We start from the raw sequence: 16,644 nt of genomic DNA on the forward strand, positions 1-16,644 counted from the left end.
ATCTGTATTACCAAGCCAGTCTCACACAAATAAATACATCTAAAATAGACTGCAATCTGCAAATCCTCCTCCATGTGAATAGCAGCTCTGACTTTAGTGGGGCTACTCCCGTAAGTCAAGGAAAGAAGGGTCTTTTCTTTTATATTATGTAAACCATGGGTGAATTAAATTCCTCCCACACAAAGCTCTCACACAATCCCTGCTGCGGCTTGCTCCTGGCTCATAGGTTGAATATTCATCTCTATACAGCTTCAAAAGCTGTATGCTTTTCAGCATCACTTTCAGGCACTTTTTTCTTTTTTAATATGAGCAATGTACTGTGAATTGAAAATTGTTGGGGTTTTTTTTTTTTCGTTCCCTTGTAATGTAACAACAAGATTTATGTCCCTTGCAATTAAAAAAATTATAGTCCAAGAGTCTAGCTAAAACCTTAAAAGGACTAAATATAGAGAGAGACCTGGAAGATTACTCCTTACCACCATCTCCAACACTAATATTTCCTTCAGGCCTAGGGCTCTAGGTAGCAATTGTGCATCAAGGCCATGTTCTTGCCTGGGCAAGTTTATTTGCTGTATGTTTTTAGTAACATACAGACCACACATCTTAGAAGGTCATGGCAGCACAGAAGCTAAGCATAAAGCCTATCAGCACTCGGGAAAGAACAATATTATCCGTAAGTGTCAGCAAACATCATTCTGCATCACTATTTGTGCCTAAAAAACCTACACCCCATCTACCTGTCTGCAAGAGAACTTCTCACTTGGCATCAGTTATAACATAAAAAAAGGGACCATGCACAAGGGGTCACATTTGCACATATCTTCCTTATCCTCTCTATAGAACCTGATTTTTAAAGTTGCTCAAAGAGCCCCAACATTGCACATTAAAATGGAAAACTCATTGAATGACACCAGCAACCTCCCAATACACTGTCCGGCCTCGAGATGCCTAACACCTTGTTCACCCCTTTTCCCAGGGCTCAGGAAGAAGCTGGGAGAGACAGCAAGCAACAGAAGCTGCAGATCATGGCAGAGCATGGGAGCACTTCCGCAAGGGAAGGAGATCCTGCAACTGCCAGACTCCTCCTCCCCCTCCACGAAAGTCCAATTTAGCTCTGTAAATGCACCAGCTGGATAAGAAGGCCAAACACACCTGTGATTTCAATGGGGAGGGACAGGTTACAGCGTAAGTCAGCTTTATCTTAGGAGGCCACATTGACAAATGTCACTCCAGAGCCCTCAAGTGAGTGGCACTTCAACTATCCCATGGTGTGATATGAACATAAATTTAGGAGAAACTACAGATGCAAATCAACTCGCAGGAATACTCTATAGTTCTTACGTTAATCCCTTTTCCCTTTGCTTTTATGCATTTAATTTAAAATATCAACCTGTGCACTGGCAAAGCTTTTCAACCTGTGCAGTACATTGAGCAACAGACAGACTTCATAGATGCTTTGATTAAACGCCAGTAACTTACTCCTTTAAGTATATGATGTTTAATTAAAAAAAAAAACAGATTAAGCAAAATTGGTTTGTTAGTCAGACCAAGGTCAGCTGATATAAATAAAGGGACTGCAATCTTAACAGATTTTTCTTATTGCATTGCAATGGCTTGACTACTTCATTTCATTATGTAAATGTACAGAGGTCATGACCGAGCCAGCATTCAAATAAAAATTGTTCCAGGTCACTAAACATACCCCAGGTTCTTATAATTCCCCATGCAAATAAAGAACAGCAAATGTTTATCCCTCCGTTTCCCCCAGAGTTACTGGTTTACACTCCAGTAGCTAAGGCAACCACACCACACCAAGCAGCTCAGTGCCTTTCAGAAAGATTAACTTCTTAAACAGGCATAAACAGCAAAGGTTCAGCTCCAGCCAGCTAAGGTGAATGGCGGACACACAACTCACGGGATGGGGCACAGCACAGGAGATCATAGGATGACCTCCTCGTGGAGATCATCTTCCCACCTAAAACTCCATTCACAGCTGTGTCAGCTCTGAGGTTTTTAGATTAGCCGAGGTTTGGTTTGTTTGCAGAATGTCATTCCTTGCTAAACAAACTGCTGGAAAAAAGAAATAAGAAAGAAAAAAGGTGGTAACAACTGGCTGGAAAGAAGATAGGAAGGAGCACAGCAACAAGTGCTAAAGGCATCTGGAACAAAATTTTGTGTGCTGATAACGTCCATGACACCTCACAGCATTGCCAGGAGCTGAGGAATACTTTAAATTTGCAAAAAATGTCAACTCTCCAGATCCTGCTGCACATTCAGCTCAATCTCACCCCATGAAGACAACAGCAATTCAAGTCTAGACCTTCCAAGAGACTGCAACTCCAAGACTTCTAGGGATGCTGGATACAACTAAGCATACAAAAAGAAACCCACACCACCACACTTTAGCTTTGTAACACACACCAGTTTAACAAGCGCTAACCTAGTTTAACTAAAATTGTACAACCAACTTCCTCCTTCCTTTCCTTCCTCTCCCACCCTGGGAAAAGACATGAAATACAAGTTAATGCTGCAGCAGGCAAACATTAATAGTGACTGAAACCACTCAACCATCTATTCCCCTTTCCCTTCCCCTCATTTTTATTTTAAGAAAACCCACATAAGCCCCCAAGAGGGTTCCAGCATAACAAAATTTTTCCTCCTTTGCTAGATTGATTATAGACCTAATTTAGGATTAAGTGCAACTCAATACACACCTTATCTCAAGCCATAAATATTCAAAATTAAGAGATACTGAGGGAATTGTCCGACAGGACGACAGAAAAAAAAATGAAATTCTTCTGCATCATCGACACAGCAAGCTCATCCCACAAGGGTAACAGCAAGGAGCTGAACCAGAGTATGCAGCAACTTGACAGGGACTATTCACACATTTTCAGGGACCTGCCAGACACTTCAGATTTCACAAGAAAAACCTTGTGTTCTGTAACTCAGCTCTACTCCGTTTCACCGATGTTAGGAGCCTGATCAAATTCCTTGCTTTATCCATGCTTGACTTAAAGCCTTGGCTCAGTGAGGGAAAGCAGACCAAGTTAACGTGAGCTTTTCTTTTTTCAGAGGATGCCAGCTGTAAGCACTAGTGCCAGCACTGCAGATAACACCAGCAAGTCTCAGGGAGCTTCAGTTTGGTTACAAACAAAGGGATTTCAGCTTTTGATGAAGCAGTTGGTATTTCTGCATCTCTTGTTAAACAGTCCAGTATTAAACTTCTGTTTTCATCTGCAGATAATATATTAAGCCTCTTTAAAAGTCCAGCCTACTCTGATCTCAGAAGTGGGAATTTCTTCAAATAACTAATCAAATCATGCTCATATGGTTGGTTTTCAGCTGTCAAGTATTGACAAATATCAAAAGTTTCAAAACATTTATAGGTCAGATAGAGGCAATGCAAGTGCCTCGCAAAGGCAGCAGTTGCCATTACAGGATGACTTCTGCAGAGGGAGTGCCACAGCTGGCCATGTCAGCTCCAGATGAACCTTCCCCCCAGTTTCTCCTGGAAAAGCACCTTCTCACTCTGTCCCTGCTACAGGCAGCACCAAAACACTTTCTGGCTTGTAGCCTTCACCCACACACACATCCATCCTGAACTTCAGTCCAGTTCCAGCTGCTGCCCTCGAACTGTTCTCCAGCTCCAAGAATCTCTATGCCCACCATGGGGAAAAGACCAGCTAAGGCTCACCCAACTCCTCCCTAGGGAAGCAAATCAAAAGTCTGAATGGTTTCCCTACAGGGCAACTGCCAGACCTCTGTGCAGGACCTGTGGGAGAGACAAAGGAGGAACTGGAGGAAGAAATGCTTTGTTTGCTGCCAGGAACCAATGCCTAACCTCAAGGGCATGGGGAAAAGGGTCAAGATGTCCATGGGCACTGCTGGAACAGGGCAAGAGGAGATGAGAACACCTATTAGCTTCAAAGGGGCATCTATGGAGGAAATCATAGAATGGTTTGGGTTGGAAGGGACCTTAAAGATCACCTAGTTCCAAACCCCCTGCCGTAGGCTGGGACATCCATCACTAGATCAGGTTGTTCAAAGCCCCATCCACCTTGACCTTGAACACTTGCAGAGGAGGAAGAAACAGAACTGCTTGATCCTCAAGGGACAGACTGACAAACCCATGGCAGGAAGGAGAATGAGGAAAGAATTGATGGCTTGGGTGAAATGGGAGGAGTGAGCAAACAAGAGAACTGGGTCAGGGAGAACCTGCATGACTCAGCCAAGCACTTGCGCAGCAGGAGCTGGAAATCTTGATGTTTAGGAGCGTGCACACGCAAATGGCAGTATTATTTTACAATCCTACAGCACTTTTAAAGTGCTCCAAGTGCTTCATAAATATTAATTAAGCAATAGTACCCACAAATCAGAAGCATAAGATGGAGATATAGCTATCTTACTTAATATTTAACAGTATGATAACTTAGGGAGCAAAAACTACTTTTAAGAAGTTACATACCCACACTTCTCCTGTCTCAAAGAACTCAGGCTGTGTCCGACAGCCAGGCCGCACAGTGCTTGCTAAAAGAGGCCAGTGTTCAGTATTTGAATTCAGACTCCTGTTTCAGTGCGTGACCCGATGCCTTGCACACCACAAGTGATCACACTCCAGCCGTCTCCCTAAGCCATTCCTTGATCCCTAGCCAAGACCAATGCAGAGGTAACACTGGTATGTGGTTATAAATTGTGATTTTGTGCTTGAATTGTCCTAGCTGCCTTCCATAGCATTTTGGCTGCACAAATTGTCTTCAGCAATTTCATCTTAAAGTTCATGTTTTACAACACTGATTTCCCTTAAATTTTTTTTTTTTAATTGCTTTTATTAGGTCAACCACATCTGCCAAGTTTTAACAGACTACTACTTTCTCAACTGCCTAATTTCAAATTCACCTTTACATATAGCTTAAAAGGAAGCAAAAAGTCATAACAGCAAGTAAGCAGGACATGATGCTTAACATCAAGGTTTATGCGAATACACTTTACAGTAACAGCTGAGGTTCAGGAATTGTGAATTTACTCTGCAACACAGGAAAATTAAGGAAGGAAAAGGAGGAAAACTTGGAAATATGTATACTCCTGATTAATACAAGGCTACTAGGAAAAAGCAGATATGAAGTCACACCTTGTCTTATTCAGAGGAAAAGCCAAAGTCTACAAGAGCCAAGCTGAACTTTTTCTATGCAGTGGCAGATGCTGAAATACAGCAACATTACTCCTTCAACATTAATAAAACATGTTGTATACAGAGCATTTTTTTTTTCCAGTCCTTGAAACCCTGCCAAGTCATAAGCTTTTTATGGGAACATTGAAATGGATGTTGATCAGAGCCATCCCATATGAGTTTTAAAGTTTACCACCACTTAGAGGTACGGACTCCCCCCCAGTCCCTCATACCTCTGCAAATTTGTAGGTTTTTTAAAAGCCTGACAAACTAAAAGCTCATACACCCTTAGTCTGTGAAGATACTGAATTCACTCTTGGATTATGAGCTGAACTGAGGCCTTGAAAGCACTATGAACTCCTCCACCCCCTAAAATGAAGTTCCTCAAAGGTAAAATTTTACATTTTATGTATGAAAAATAGCAGCTACTTGGTAAACAAAATTAGAGAGCCAGAGGTCACCTCATTACCAAGAACACTATATTCTCCGCTGCATCCTTCCCCATGTCCATCAGCATCTGCTTTTTCCAAGTCCCAATCTTTATTTTTCAAAAAGTTAACACTGATTCATAAAAATACAATTAGCTTGGAGTACAAGGCTGCTGACATCCAGACAAGTGCTTGATCATTTTGTTGTTGCATCTAATGTCATAGAACTTCAACTGAGTTGGAAAACTTCATAAAAACTAAGGGGCTTCTTCCTTTCTAATTAACACAGCAATGAAATTTAACAGCCTGGAATGGAAACTTCTCTCCAGCATTCCATTTTTTGAATTACTCATCTACTCCCACACTCTGCAAGACTTTTTACAATATGCTACCCAGTACTTTACCCTTTCCAGTTTAAAGGCTTCAATTTGGAGTCCTCTATATCAAGACAACTAGAGCGGCAAAGATGTTGCACCAGAAGACCTGGAAAATATCTGCCATCCTTAATATCTGCTCAGCCTACATGCCTCCTATGTGTATTCTGTAACTTTAAAACCAAAATCTGTGTCCATTGCAATACACATCCGTTCTACCATTGACACAAATTTAAAAGGATATTAACTAGGTGTGCAATGCCTTAAATTTAATAGGGAAATGGACAAAAAGTACACAGCCTACATCCACGTAGGTCTGTCTGTCAGGTCCCTGGGCTGGGAACTTCTGTGTTCTTTGTATACCATGCTGATTTATGTTTATTTAAATAATGACAAATATTAGTTTAGAATTTATAGTCATTGCTTTATAAGATGTCTCCAAGCCTATCAGGATAAAGAGCTTGCACTAAACAAAACAGTTTGTTTATACTACTAGTACATCTAATGGGAAATACTTAGAATCCCACATGTTCAAAGCAGGACAAAATTACAGCCTATCTTTCCGTGCAGGGCTGCTCTCTCTTGCTACCAAGAGGCCAGAAGGACCACATGCAGATCACAAGGCCTGAAAGTTCAAGTCAAGAGAAGCTGGTCTGCAGAACCTCTGAGTCCACCCAAAATGTCACATGCCCACCAGGCCCAGCAAACAAAAAGTAAAGAAAACCAAGAATCACCTCATGCTTTGGCAGCAGTAAAATGGCTAGAAGATGCGGGAGAATTAAGGAAGGAAAAAACAAGCCAAAACCGAGACATACATATGCTGTTGGTTAATGCGAAGCTACTAGGAAAAAGCAGGTATGAAGTCATACCTTGGTTCATACAGGGCAAAAGCAAAGGACTACAACAGCCACTCAAGCTCACTCTGGGCAATGAAAAATGCTGCAATAAGAGTTTAAGGACAGCAAGACTATGACCTCAAGCCTTTCATACATTATTTGTGTTGGCTGTCCCACCACTCCCTTATTAAGGAAAGGCCAAAACAAAGATATTTATTCTGTTACTCTTACTATTCATTTCTATCTACAAACACACAGGAGTCAAAGGTTTAGTAACTGTAGGCAGCCCAGCACTTAGATGAAAGTTGGTTTCTGTTAGTCTTGCCTGACTGGGATGTACAAAAATTTGGAGGAAGGTTTGGGGATTTTTGTTTCAGATAACCTTAAAATTAATTTTAAGATCAAGGCAGATTACAAGAATTAACCATCTATTCTATAAAACCTTGTATCTGTTTCTACTATTGATAATTACTCAACAAAACCTCTTATGGCATAGCACACATCTGTATGGGAACAGAAGAGGTCACCTCAGCGTGCAGAGACCCAAAGTAGTTAGTTGCACAGATGCCAGAACTGTAACCCAACAGCCCAAACACAGCAATACTACAATTTTCCATCTCAGAATAAAAGAAAATTACACTCAGTAAAGCTGAAAGTGAGTTTTAATGCTACCTTAAAATAACCAGTCACATATGCAAACCAATTACTGGTGCAGGTACTTGAGTGTGAAAGCAAAGACAGAGCATGACCCTGTCCTCCTCTTTTGAGTACATTAAAAAAATTACATGTTTCTATAAAGATGTTTCTGTGGATCCAGGTCCTGTATTTAGTCTCATACTCATACATACTCTGGGAGTGTGCTTGTACAAGGACTAGCAGAGCAAAGCCGTCCTCTACGGTTGATGCTCTTTTGTGCTAGGACCACAAGTAGAAATTGTGCAAGATAAATACTTAAAATCACAGATACTTAGTGAAATCTCCTCAGCACGCTTTACATGCCCTCTTGCCTAGTGAATGCACCAACTCTCCCCTCTATCTATAGACTGAAAAAGCATTTCCTAATTTGTACACGAACGACAGCCAGTTCAGTTTTGAAGGGGAAAGAAGGAGAAAGGAAGCACTCACAACTCCAAGGATTATTTACAAAAAAGCTGAAGCCCTATAAACTTGGTGATTGAAGAAAGATAATCTTCTCTAGCTTATGCCAAGTGGGTCAGACAGAGGAAGAACCTCAGAAATCTTCAAAGTCAAAGCAGATGGGGAAGTGAGTAAGTGCCCATGTGAGCAAAGAGGAAACAAGCTTCTGTTCACTTTAGCTTGTTTCAGAGCTTCAGTTTTCTAGACACCATCAAAAATATCAGACCTTTAACTGACACGAGCAGAAGAGTTCACTTCTGTAACAAGTATTTGAGAGAACTGCAGAGCAATTACTTAAGATTGCTATTGATGCAAAAAAAAAAGTCCTGGTGTCTGCAGATTGAGGATGTTGCTTAGCTCAGTGGTAGGAGACAGGTAAAGTTGACACTGAGACCGAAATGTTCTTTGCTTTGTAGCTGTGAAAAAAATCTCTTAGGATTTTTTATCATTAGTGCTTCAGTATTGCCGATATAAATATTTATGTAGCTGTAAAGTAGGCTCTACTTTAGAGCTAATTGTAGCTCTAATTAGAGCATTTAAAAAAAATAACACATAAGCTTGTAACTACTTTTTTTATCCTTTTTTAAATTAAAAAAAAGCAGCAGTCCACACATGCCACAGAATGAACATACATTTCATTCCTTATGAAGCTGACCTCTTGGTCCTTTCTCAGGCTTTATATCGCTAGACAAGATTTGGGCCAAAACCATTTCCATACGCAGGGATGCATCTCTGTCTAAGGCTAACCTCATCATCCAAGTGTTGAAACTTAAAACCAACTAATCTCTCCCAGGGTTATGCTTGTGGAACTGGGAATCCCTCCATCTGCCTCAGCAAAATAGAAAGATCGTGGGCTGCAAAATAAACAGCACATTAGCCACAGAACAATAGACCCTCCAGTCAATGTGCTTCATGCCACCCACCAAGGGCTAGCAATTTTCTATCAGATACCTCCCCCTAAAAAAAATTTTTAAAAAAAATCATACTTTAAAGAAAGAGCTTGTGCAAGTTGACAAAATGCAACTTCTTTTGGATCCATACCAAGGAAGGACTCCCTTCCTCTCCAAATTCCTGGGAGTTTTGCAAGCTGTCTGCAATCACAAGCAGCAGACCCTGAAGGAGCACAGAAATATAGTTTACCATGTTGCTTTTAACCAGGAACTTTTAAACTGATTGAGCTGGGAACAGTGGAAGGAGTATTCAGTGCTATAGTTTGCTAGGGAGACAAAGAGCCAAGGACATGCTGAGGAGATGCTCGTCTTCCAAAAAAAATATTGCTACGAGAAACAGGCATCCTTCCACCACTTATTTTAGGAGGCGGCTGCTGAGCCGCATCAGCTATTCCACTGGTGTCTCCATGAGTGTTTTTTGCCCAAGACTTCTGCTGGAAGAGCCAGAGCTGCAAAACTTGGAAGAAAACTCCACAGGAAGAAGCATTGAGGGGTTGCACAACACCAACCCACTCTAGATACACACATCTTCATTTATGCAAACTCAGGTGATCTTCTGATACTCAGGCCGGGTTGTCTGGAACATGGACAAACCAGAAATAGGTATATAAAGTCTTTGCTTGTTTTTCTGTGTGTGTGTGTTTAACTATACATGAAGAAATTTGCTAAGATGAGAAGTGTGAAGGAGTGGGGAAAGGCTGTGTGATGAGTAATAATAAGGGGGGAGGTTCAAACTGCAATCACTTTAGCATTTTTTCCTGTTCTCAGTTATCATCACAAGCCAAAAAGTTAACTACTTTGCTTTATGTAACTTTTTACCATGACAACTATACCTTTTAGCAAAGATCTCATCATCATTCTTATAGCAATTTTAAATGTTTTAAGATGCAAATTGAGGATTCCCCCGTATCCCTCTCTGCACCAAAAAAAAAAAAAAAAAAAAAAAAAGGAAAAAATGTTAAGCTTGAAGGACCATGTAAAAATTGTATTTGCTACAGTCATACCTTTTCTCTGCACTCTGGTATAGGGTGAGGAAAAAAAAGAGATGCAGGTTAACAGAAACTCATATCAGCTTTTCAATAGCATCTCCACAAAAAGGATTTATTTATTTATGTGGCACATGCATTTGACCTGGGTCAACACTGCAATTGTTGAAAAGGGATCACCTGATAAAACAGAAGCACCCTCCCTCTAAACTATATTGCAGGAATTACAGCCAAGCACCCCAACCGCAGCAAACACAGTAAGAGCCTTCTCGAACAGCACACGTTCTGTGTCAGCAAAGCAGCATTAATACAAAACTAAATTCAAATAAAGGAGTAATGACCCTTCGGAAAGGGTAGGGCTTCATCAGGCTTCCACCATACCAAACAAAGACCATCTAAGATATTCAAACCGTTGCAAAAAAAAATTATTAAATCAAAAGGAGGAAAACAGTGTCAGCCTCATACGCATTTCATTGTTGAATAATGACAGTGTTTACCTTTCCAGCGTAATGCATTACTGCTCTGGATCCAACTTTAAAGCTGAGTACACGACAGAATTAATTATGCCCTTTCCTCTTAACTACCATTCCCTGGGTTATTTATTAGCTAGGTCTGCATATATTCATAGATGCGTCTAATACACAAAGTTAAAAGGATTTAAAACTGCTGCCTAAATACTTCCCTGGTTTGCAGGGTCCTCTCCACTGTCTGGACAGGCAGCAGCATCAATAAATACAGCCTCAGGCTGAAAATTAATCACTCCTTAAGCTATGTAGCAGTCGAGGAAGACACGGGGGAACTGCAAACACGCTGCGACAGGCAAGTGTGTCTCACAAGCAAGATCCCAAGCAACAAGTTCTCAGACACAAAGAACAGATGGCTCTACTAAGGTCTTTTATCTGAATTAGTAAAATGCAAAGGATGCCAGCACATCCAGATTCAGCTTTGTCTTACAGTCCACTCCCGCTTGCACCTTAGCAAACTGCCAGGCAGACCATCTATCAGGACTAGAAAGTCCACCTTAGGTGGAGCTCCCACAGCTTGGAGGCCACCAGCCAGTTCATGTGCATCTCTGGAAAAGACAAAAGCCACACTACACAAGACTTGAGTTCAGTACCTTGGTAAAGGAATGGCAGATAGATGAACTCAGACAATCTATCTATAAGGAAAACTAAAGGGAACCCATGAGTCTCTCTGGAGTTTTCTGTTTTGCTAAAATGAGGTTTTAAGGCTAAAGACATATTCACGCTCCTGGACTCCTCCCCAAAGAGGACAAATGCCAGGGAGAAGCAAACTGGAGAAGACTTCTGGTGTAAGACTGGATCAATTTTATTTCACCGAGTTCCATCATCTCAAGGGACAGAGGCAAGAAGCTTCCACACCGACCATCTACTGGAAGGAGACAGAGTGGGTACTGATATGGACCCAGCAGCAGATAACCCAGAGGGAGGGAGAGAGAGAGATAGAAAACCCTTTCGCAGACACTTTACAAAGAACAGCAGCACTTTTATCTTTGTCAGCATAGATGCTAGGATACTATACTCCCATGTGAATACTGCAGTCGCTGTTTGGCCTTATCCAGGATTACAAGCAATTCCAACTAATACAGCAAATTAGCTGTATATCTGGGGATGAACTTGTTGCCTTGCATCAGAGGTCAATCAAATCTTCTCTTCATCACGCAGAAAGGAAAACAGAGTACATTTTGGTACTGCAGCACACTTAGCTCTCCCACCCATCACCCAAGCCGCTGATGGGCTGGACTTGGGCTCACAAGAATGCCCCTGTGCTATGTAGCAGCACAGGAACTGGGTTTGCAAAGGTATTTAGGAGTAGACAAGACCACGTGCTTGCAAACAACACTCAGAAACCCTGTTTATCACTGATGAGCTTGAATTTAGCATTTTAGAAGTGTAGATGGGGTTCAGAAGATGGAAGGGGGGATGTTAAATTTGTTTGGGTTCTCCCATCTTTTGGGCTCAAAAAAAATTATAAAATTCTCAAGCTTCTTATGATTTGCCCTCCATGTCAGAAATTCCTGTCTAGAACTATTGAAGAAAAGAGGAAGAGAAAGGGATGGAGGAAGAGCGACACTATCTACGAACCTGGAAGTATTAAGGCTTCATTTTCCTAACAAAATGACATTAAGTGATATTAACAAAACAAGTTTACCTTCCAGAAAAAAAAAAATAAAATAAATGTAGAGCATCTCTTGGAAAAAAAAAAGTATAAATTGGTGAGATTATGCAGTAATATGAGTAATATGCAGATTAAAGCTGTATTTCGTTATTCTGCACCATGTCCACTTCATTTGATTAAATTAATAAATGAGGTCCTTATGTCATACTACAGGCATTACGCCTACTTTTGTTTACTACATCTTTCTATCCTTAACCACAGCACACGCAGCACAGCTGGCTCGCAGATCACAGTTACAACACAACATGCAGAAGAAGTTAAGATAGGGGAAGTGATTCTAAAAAACCCACACAAAAAAAAAAAAAAAATCTTGCTTCACTTACCTAAGCAAAGTTATCATTAGAGAGTTTTCCAATACTAAAATCCAAGAAAAACGGCCTGAAAAAAACCACAGAAAAAGGCAAAATTTTAGTAAGTAGGGTAATACTCTCACTTGCTTTTTTTTTGGGAACATAAAGTTCATGATTTAAAGAAAAAGAAGTGCATTCACTCCATCAGTTGCATTTCAGATAGTTATTTGTAACAAAAAGGTGCTCCTCAGGCAGCAAACATATCAGAAACAATAGGGCAGATTTTCCGCTGCTGTTGCCAGTATTATACCAGTGCAATTCCTCAAATGTCAATCACATTGGACTGCAATAAAACTAGTGTTATCCAGCAGACAAGTCAGGCCTAAGGCTAAGCTGCCTCATTCAGATTTTCAGTCATTTGTCCCTCCCATCGAGCTGGATTATCCGACATTGGGGACCAAGTTGTTGGGCAGGAAGTAAGGAGGAGTCACCCACCCCAGTAAGACTGAAGGTGGCAGAAACCAAAAGTGTTGGCTTATAAAAAAATATCCAAACCACCCCAGGACTAATTGCAAAAGACTGTGAGGCAGCACAACATGGATCGATATTAAGAAAGCTGGGATGCACAAGATTTCATTCTGTAATGAATAAAAATTCATTAAAAATCCATAACATAAAAATCCAAAACACAGTGCAAGTTACTGGCAGAAATGGCATGCGGCCATGACAGGTCTTACCAAAACCACAGCTACCAAAAAAAGCACTCAAAGCTTGTTAAGACTCATGAATGCAAACTAAAAAAAAAACCACCACCCAAACTAACTGAATATGGATGACTGCAAGCCTCCAAATCAAAGAGGGAGTTGATCACTGTTTAACAGGAAGAAGTCATTGCTTGTTCCAAGATTAAAAACTTACAATTCTGGCCCCAGCTGAAGCACTATCATTCACTAATCTGGTACAATTTAGTCGGGCTGATCCTCTGCGCAGACAGACAGGGCATTATCAAAAGTTCTTCTATTCATTTTGCTTCCTGTTAGCCAGTGAAAGCCCCTTTTATATTCTCCTCGAGAGGCTGTTAAAACCAGGGAAGACTTTCCGATACAGAAGATAAGGTAGTTGGATTTATTCATGAGAGGAGGAAGGGAAATTGTACGGGCTGATTACAGCTGCTCCAAAGCTGAAAAGTGGAGATTTGGAGGAGGGAGGTGGAAGATGATGGGTTTCTTATTAATAAGCATTATACCAATCGCATTATTGTTAGAACTAGGCATTACCTCTCCTGATATTCAACTATGGAATTGAGATTTTACTCTTAAGTTGGCATCACCAAATATGCACATGTGGTTGAATAATTCAAAAATACATGGATAAGGCAGAATGGGATATTATAAGAGACTGAGCAAATAATATTTTTTGAAAAAAGAACAATACCTGAGATGAAAAGGATAAACTATCCAGAGTCAGAGGAAAGACACTGTCTAGAAATGCTCTCCAGATTAACGTAGTTCATGTATAATTTTCAGGGTCAGATACTGTTCTTATTGCCAACACGAGCACTCAGACTTCAGCAGAGTAGGACGGTGATTTCCATGTTACTTAACATGTGTCAGCAATTTTGAACAGTTGCTTTGCAGATTCTCAGAACTAACCAAGCAAAACCCCACCACTGAGAGCCCAGTATAGTACTTGGCGGATGAAAAACTGCCTGGAAACTCACTGTATCAAGACTCTAAAAAACATGCCCCCTATTAATGTTCAAACAATCTAGTATAGTTAAAATAGTTTTAAAATGTAACAAGATGGAAATACAAACAAAATTACATTTCTCAAATTTAAAAAGGTTGAGCCAAAGCAGCAAAGTTTTACCAAAAGTTAGGGCTAACAATGACGGTTGTAGGGGTAAACCCTGCCTCTTCCTTCCCCTCTCCCAGACTACTCTTCTCCAAACGAACTAACAAAATAAACAAGAATCAAAACACCCACAGCAGAAAATAGTATATAACTTTAAAAGAAAGAAAACAATTCAGCTATACTTCATCATTACTCCATCCAGTCCAAATACACACCAAGTTATAAACTGTTTTCCCTTGACAATGCTAAATGAGATCGATACAAGCAAAAACAATAAAATGTTTTTCAACACACTATTATACGGACAGGAAGACTTAAAACATAAGGTGATGCATTTTTGAACAGGTACCAGTTTGAATCAGACAGGGGTGGAGTGCAGAAAGAGGGAATAACCAAACAGGGAGTAATCAAACCTAGAATGGCGTGAAGACCCAACAGAGATGGTCCACAGGTCGCCACGTGGGGGGTGAACTATCAAAGATGCTTATGTAAATAGGGACAAGGCTGCCAAAGGCTGCCAAATGACCTCTTGCTTTGCAGAATACAGTATGCAACCAAAAAGCAAAGAACTACAACAAATTGCAGAGCTTATTTTGATCCAGTTTCTTCTTTAGGTTATTATTAACTCCATACAAAACTTCAGCACAAACTGTACAGACACTCCAGTTTGCTCAGTGGTCACGTAATTTCTTCCCAGTGATTAAGCAGAGAATTAGGGAACCAGGAGGCAACAGTCACTTTCTATTCTGTCATCAGCCTGCATCTCTTCAGACATATCAGTTAAGGCAAAGCTCAGCTGGCACTCACTCTCCCCACTTTGTGCTGCAGTGGAGATCTTGCTTGTTGCAACCACCAACTTCAGTTGTAAACTACAGTGACTTATCTGGCAAATGCTCAGATTAGTGGGTATTTCAGAAAAAGCTGCCAAGTCTGATTCCCCACAGAGTAAATAAGGGTAATATTGCTCACCTATCTTCACACATGCTTTGCAACACAATATCTGAAGAGACAACATACTGTTCTAAATCTGCAATGCACAAAAGCAATTGTACATGTTAATTTGCAGTTCAGCATTATTAATAAGGACAAGTTTATCAAAGCACAGAGGGTGTTTCCTACAGTGGGAATGTCGTAATGGGATGACAAGACACAGCCTGCTTGTTGTGCACGTTTTGTAAGATTGTTGGGTCTGTCTTGTCACAAAACAACTCTTGTTGCACCAATATTTAATTAAGAACAAGTGAAGAAAGTGCACCCAAACCTTTCCATTTGCTTTCAAGTCTGAGGAACCCACACTGGCAAGTTACAGCTGATGAACCATTGATACTCACTCCATTGCAAGGAAATGAAGAGGCATGAACTAGATGTTCCTTGGTCAACTCTTTTCAGCTTGATAAAGACCCAACTGCACCAGACGCTACAGCTGATGTGAGGGAGTCAGACCAAGGCTGAACAGTCTGACTCTCCAAGTTGACAGACTACAAGAAAAGCACAACAGGCCAGTGCCCACTGTTATGGAGCTGGATGCAACTGATTTTGTTCTGCTAAAATATGACTTTACACACGTGACAGTTTCGGGAAAGCCAAAAAAAGAACAGGTTTACTTGGCTCTTAGATTTCACTGCCCATCTTCTGGTAGTTGTGATGATGCCAGGGTTTGGGGTTTTTTTAATCCCCCAAACCAAAAGTTCCTACTTCTAAAGGCCATGTTAGGCCCTTCACAGGCCTGGCTGTGGATACAGAGATGCCTAGTTTCTAGCCTCTGTACTGTTAGAAGTTACACTTGGAATAGCTGCAAGTGAAGGCAATAGAAGATTTCAATAGCAGTTTCTTTGTCACTCCAAGAATCTGCTTCGCCACATAAGCCTGCGATTCTAGATTTCTGCATACACTGTGAGGGGCACATGGCACGGATGCTTACCAGTGGCTGAAGTTTAGCATGTTCCTGGACAGTTGTGCGGTAACCACGTTTAGACTCTTAAAAGGAGGTTTCAGCAGAGCTCGGAGTTGAAAGTCAGTAAAGAAATCCAAAATTCAGAGAGCACAGCCCGCAGATGCAATTCAGTCTTTGCAAACTGACACATTGAAAGAGTATGGGTTTTCCATCTCATCCTCCAACAGAAGCTGCAGCACATGCTTAGTGGTGCCAGAAATGTTAGAGGGCTGCCAGAGCATGCACAGGAGAAGGTTTGTGTGCAAGCAGAATAAACAGCCTCTACTAAACTCTTGTAGCCAATTAAGCAACAATTCTCCACTGAGAATACAGCATCACCCAGCTGCTTACCTAATCCTCAACTCCTGCTTCTTGAGCTGGCTTTCAATTTTTAAGTCTTCCACTTCTTTTCAGAAGCAAAAGACAAACAAATGCCAATTCTCTAGACATCCTGGTTAAAAAGCAAATAAAAGCCCTGCAAAGACCA

The 16,644-nt window shown here is 40.9% G+C and overlaps 1 protein-coding gene across 1 annotated transcript in view; it reads right to left on the bottom strand.

Moving 5' to 3' along the window:
• The window catches only part of LOC126043745 (A-kinase anchor protein 13-like), a 130,494-nt gene that overhangs the window by 96,555 nt on the left and 17,295 nt on the right, over window positions 1-16,644 (bottom strand). Inside the window, exon 2 of the mRNA XM_049812579.1 lies at window positions 12,404-12,458. The gene's annotated coding sequence lies outside the window, so the exon portion shown is untranslated. The remainder of the gene's footprint in view (window positions 1-12,403; window positions 12,459-16,644) is intronic.

This window comes from Accipiter gentilis, chromosome 10 (genome assembly GCF_929443795.1).
Source record: "Accipiter gentilis chromosome 10, bAccGen1.1, whole genome shotgun sequence".
Taxonomy (NCBI): Eukaryota; Metazoa; Chordata; class Aves; order Accipitriformes; family Accipitridae; genus Astur; species Astur gentilis.